This window comes from Belonocnema kinseyi, chromosome 1, assembly GCF_010883055.1.
Source record: "Belonocnema kinseyi isolate 2016_QV_RU_SX_M_011 chromosome 1, B_treatae_v1, whole genome shotgun sequence".
Lineage (NCBI taxonomy): Eukaryota > Metazoa > Arthropoda > Insecta > Hymenoptera > Cynipidae > Belonocnema > Belonocnema kinseyi.
This window is the reverse complement of record NC_046657.1, coordinates 176,218,917-176,224,947: the sequence shown is the minus strand read 5'-3', so window position 1 is coordinate 176,224,947 and position 6,031 is coordinate 176,218,917.

The window sequence follows — 6,031 nt, the reverse complement described above, 5'->3', positions numbered from 1 at the left end:
ACAAAATAGTTACATTTTAAACATAATAATTAATTTTTCAATCAAATAATTGAGTTTTTATCCAAACGAGATGAATTCCAAAATCACCAATTTCTTAAATTTATTTCAAATGCGGATCAAGATTTAAATAAGACTAGTATAATATTATCATTATATATATATATATGTCTCGTTTCAGATCTGGGATCACTGTCTCCACCATGTAGTAGCCTTTTAATTAAGCGGGGAGGTGTAACGATATAGATTTTCGGGTCCTAGAGCCCTCAAAACATATGCGTTTAGTTACACAAGGTGTACCTCGAAAGCTAGTATCGACTAGCTAGATATCGATTCAATATATCGATTGATCGATGTGTGTTAAAATTCAAATTAGAATTTGAAGTTTAACTTATTACTATCACTTAGAAATTATAGAATAAGAACATTTAGAAGAAATATTCATTATTTCGATACTCTCTCTCTCTCTCTCTCTGTCCTGAAATAATAGAAAGAATAAGAATTACAGATTAATTCGATAACAGGGAAATACTTATAGACTACGAGGCAATAGGAATAGGTTAGATTCTTAGCATTCCTAAAGATGAGTCACAGAGCTATTTTTAGTATCAAAACGTGCCTTAGAACGAATTTTGACAGGAAATGGTATTATAAACCCAGGAAGAAAAAATCCATTCACTTCTGTTTAATGGTTTTCGAAGTCTTTTGAATTGCGTATCTGTCACTAGAATTCCAAAATTGCCGCCGATTTGTTTTTTAAAGACTTTTAGTCGTTATAATTTTGTTGACTAACTTATATACCGTAAAAGACTAATAACTGAAATAGCAAAAGGAATCTAGTAGACGTGCGCATGATTTCTTTTAATCTTTCGATAATTTGTAAATTTTTAAAATCGTGTGAAATATGGCAACTTAACCAGAAAAAAGTCGGTCTCATTCAAAAAGAAGGAAACCGATCCAATATAACCTTTCTTGAAATGGTCATTGCAGTAGATGGCAGATTTGAAGCTGCTTGCGAAAATGACCGATTCACATAGTCGCAAACCGATTCTGTTTTAACTTTCTGAATCTGCAAATGACAGACACGCAATTCACAGAGTCGTCTTTTCAATGGATTCTTTTTTCATGGGAACATCCGGTCACAGTTTGAACTTTGTACCGAAATTGTTTGGATATGTCAATCAACGAATTGGTCATAATGCGTTGTAAATCTATTAGGCAGAGCCATGCGGCCTAATTTCTTATTTGTAAACTGGCTGTTAAATTCAATGACGTCAGCGATTTGATTGGCTGAAAAAGGAAAGTGGGAGATTTCTCCGCCCAAAACAGAGTTTATAGAACCACGAGCACAACGGAAAAACGCCTGATTTTGTATCTCCGAAACCACATATTTAATACTAAACCTGCGACACTTGATAGTGTATAATTGAGTTTTTTTGGACTTAAAAATTTTGTATTGTGTTTGAATTTAGTTAATTCATTTGAATTGTTGTTAAATAATAAAATATTATAAATAAAATCAATTGCTGAACGCGAAACGGGACGCCGCGATATAAACAATTATAAACAATTGTGATTTGTGACTTCTGAGACAGTGATGGTGGAAATGCATCTTTAATAAATTGTGAATCATCAACTGTTAAATCAAGTGTTTTTATTTCAAATAAGTTCCTTTAAAATGGTTTTCGATTCAGAGAATCAACGGCAACAACGATCCCGTTCAGATGTCCAATCAGAGAGCAGGGAATTGTCGATAGAAAACCTAGGTGAAGTTTGAGTATTACAGTCCTTTTCATTTAAGAGCGGAAGCTTGGGCGCCGCCATGACACTTAGCGGGCATTTAAAAATTTCGACCATATTTTTGGTAAAATGTACACTATCATACCTAATTTTAATGCAAAAGTGAATGAAAATGATGTGCCAGGTGCTGAATTATTGCAAAAAAAGGTGGAAAAAAATACCATTTGTCAGTTAAAAGGGTGGTTAAAAAACAGAAAACAATGTACCAAAGGAAAAAAGCAGCAACTTATTGACCGGTATGTGGAATGCAGGTTATTTTTACACTGCGAATAGTATAAGGTGTCAACAGTGAAATAATAGTGTTTTGCATAAAAGTGAAATAATTTTAATAATTATAAAATATAAAAAAGGTTGATAAAGAATTAAAAAAAAAAATGCACTTGAAAATGAATTGATATCTATCATTATAAGTGGGTTGTCAGTTTTGAAATTCACCTAGCTTTCAAATTACTGAAATAAATGTAAATGCGATTTTTTTAGTTTGAAAATTTTTCCATGAAAATTCTTACAATAAAAGAAATATGAATAGAAAATGGTGAAAAAATTGTTCGTAATAAATACTTTTGAGGATAAAAATACATGTAATCATTTAAAATATTACGAATATCGTATCACACGATAATTTACAATAAGCTCAATTAAGAATTTCTAGAAATGTTTATTATTATTATATAATATATAATATTGTATAATAATTTATTTTAAAGTGTGAATTTGCAATGTAAAGAATTTTAAAATGCAGGTTTGAAAGACTTGATAGAATTAATAATAATCCACAGGGTTTGAATTTGAACATTTTTGATAATAAACGTGTTGAGTTGAACAACTGTAAATATATGTGAATAATGTCGTGACTTTTTTTTTTAATAAACTGCAGTTCGAGTATGAATAATCGAAAAATACTTCCTTTCGAAAGACGATCTTAATCCCATGCTCGAAATTAAAGAAGGTACATGCAGATTATAATTTTCAATATTAAACTGTTTCAATGAGAGAATTTTAGTATTTAAAGAACTTTTAAACATCTGACTAAACCTTCATAAACTATTTGTAATAAAAATAAGTTAAAATTAATAGAATGCAATGAGCAAATGTAGGTATCCTTGTTTACGTCCTTCATGCTTGAAAAATACTCGTCTCTGCGCGCACATAACCTCACGCACATATCACTTTTACTGCATTTTGCGCAATTTTTAATATGCTTTTTAAGTGAACCATCGGGAATGTCACCCTTTCGATATATTAAACAGGGTTTTCGAAATATAATAAAATAATAAGTACATTCCAAGTAGGACTTGGTCCGACTGTCACTTTTGCACTTTCCAAAACAGCACCTCTTGTGCGCACCAACCTTTTTTCTTACCAATGGATTTTCTCCTGGTCTATTAGATATTTCTTTTTTGGGAAGTTTTTAAACTTCTAATTGTTGGAAATAGTTTTTTTTCGTCAATGTTTACTATTCCCGCATAAGTTTCAGTCAAAATTGAACGAAACCCACATGGAAGTGCTATATATCTTCAACGAGAAAGTAGCCCTGTCCTTTTCTAAGGATGGTGACAGGTTCTTCTCATCTTCCATCTGCTTTCATTAGAAAAAGAACTAGTGAATAATCACCAATCGCCATCAATTTGTCATCTCTTTCTATTCTCTGGACCACTTTCGACAGCCGTACCAAAGATTTTAGGTCCTAGATACGGCATGGGTTAGTGGTGGGGACGGCCGATATATATTTATATCTAACTATTTTATCGACTATATCGAGGTGCTGCCCTCTTCAAATTTTCACCTTTTCTATGGCAACCGCGTCCTCCTAGCACGTCAGCGGGCGGGGTGTAGCCGGGGTGCACACCGAAAGTTGTTGAATTCCAAACCGAACGTGATTTTCTGTTTCTCGTTCTCGCGTTCGCCTTCGCCATCACTATAGCAATCTTTCCTATAGTTGAGTCGGTTGGCTGGCTTAGTTAAATTAAACTAATTTCCCGTCTGGTTTCTTTTAAACGAGAAATTTTCTAGATACTAAGTAAATAAGTTTTAAAACAATTCTATTCGTACTTTAAGATTTATTGTAGTGCAATTTTAAAACTTGAGCTGCCGGATCCTTTGCGCCGGAGGCTTTAAGAAACATCTTTGAACTTTGTTTTTTAAACACTATGTTTAGGTATAGAATTTTATTGTGCATCTTTTTCCATTCACGCAAAAAGTTGTAGCTTTTTTAGTTTTATAATTAAAGCCAAAAAACTCGCTTTTTTGTAAAAATTAATTTTGATTCGTTTTTCACTCCAACTCGTGCTCAGTCAGTCAGTTTTAAGGATTTTTCAATAAATTTTTCAGATAATGTAGTTTGAAATGTCATTCGACTAATAGAGTAAAATTATTTCAAAAATTTATTTAAATAAATCGTTCATTTTTTTCCGACGCCTGGTGCTTACCGGACTTCTCTAACTTCCAGCGTATCGTTTATCGAGCGAATTTTGAGCATCAAAAAAATATTGGCAAGAAAGTTGTTGACAACAGTACAAAGTAGTTTTCTGAAAAATGTTAGCCCAATCAAAAAATAAAAACTAATAAAAAAAATAAAAAATAAATAAAAATATAAAAAAATATAAAAAAATAAAAACTAATCAAGTAATCATGTAATATCAAAGTATTATGCATAAATAAATATTAGTGCATAATGTAAAATAATTGATTAAATTAATATTATGTACAAGAGAATGATTTTTATTTTTAAGACAAACTGTACAAAAATAAAAGAAAACATAAACATCTAATGATTGAGATTTAATGGATTCTTAATTCCGAGAATTTTTGTAATTCTTTAAATTCGTGGAATTGAAAAGGGTGATACATCGAGAAAGTAAATTTGTTTTTTATTCCTGTTGTAATAGAACGTATTATTATTTATTTATGCATAATACTTTGATACAACCTGTATACTTGATTAGTTTTCATTTTTTTGGGCTTGTGAACTGTATTATAAATCGGATCTTGAGACTCTCGCTACTGCCCGCGCGAGAGTCAAGTAGCCGCTATCGATTTGAGACGTCAATAATTTCTTAAATATCAATTCGATTGGGCTAAAATTTTCCAAAAAACTTTTTTGTACTGTTGTCAACAACTTTCTCGCTGAAAGTCTTTCGTGGCTCAAAGTTCGCTCGATAAACTAAACGCTGGAAGTTAGAGAAGTCCGATAAGCGCCTAGCGTCAGAAAAAAATTAACAACAATTTTTTTTAATAAATTTTTTAATTAATTTTGCTCTATCAGTCGAAGGACATTTCAAACTACATTTCCTAAAAAATTGATTTAAAAATCTATAAAAGTGACAGACTGAGCACGAGTTGAAGTGAAAAGCGAATCAAAATTAATTTTTACAAAAATGCCAGTTTTTTGGCTTTTATTAGAAAACTAAAAAAGCTACAACTTTTTGCCTAGGGAAAAAAGATGCGCAATAAATTTCTGCATGTGTATATAGTCTTTAAAAATTAAAATTCGAAAATGTTTAAGAAAGCTTCCAGGGGCCTTCCCACTCCTAGCGAAATGAGTTTATGTGCCCTTCGTCGATCCGGCAGCTCAATTATTTTGTAAAACTAAATTTAAAGATTGAATACAATTTAGATCATTTCAAAAAGTGAATACAATTTAGTTAAATTCAAAATTTAAGTAAAATTTAGTTGAATTTAAGTACATTTTAGTTAAAATTGTAGATGTTGAATGGTGTTAAATGGTGTTAAATTTAAGTACAATTTAGTTCAATAAAAATGAAACTGTCGTTAAATTTTTAATTTGATTGAATTGAATACAGATATATGTGGGTTGTTTCTTGGCTTCAACGATGGAGAGCATTCAAATAAGCTGGAGAAATTAAAAAAAAATCCCTTATTTTAATCATAATTAGTTAAATTCAACAAAAAACTGAGGAAAGTAATTAGGACTCATAGTTCTAAAGTTTTTGGTTTGAAACTTTTCAAAAGTCGACAATGTCAAAATATAAAAGGAAGCGTTTAAACTTCAGCATAACTATTTTGCATGGAAATACTTTATTATCCCACAATTTTATTTCAAATTAGAAGTTTGTTAGCAATTAAATAATTATTCAAATTATTTGATTTCAAACGTTTTAAATGAAATCACTTATGTATGTATTTAATCTCTCCCTTTTACGGGTTTGAGGGCCACCGCTCCCTGTACATATATTTACAATTCCATCCTTAGTCTAACTTAACTACTACTTAT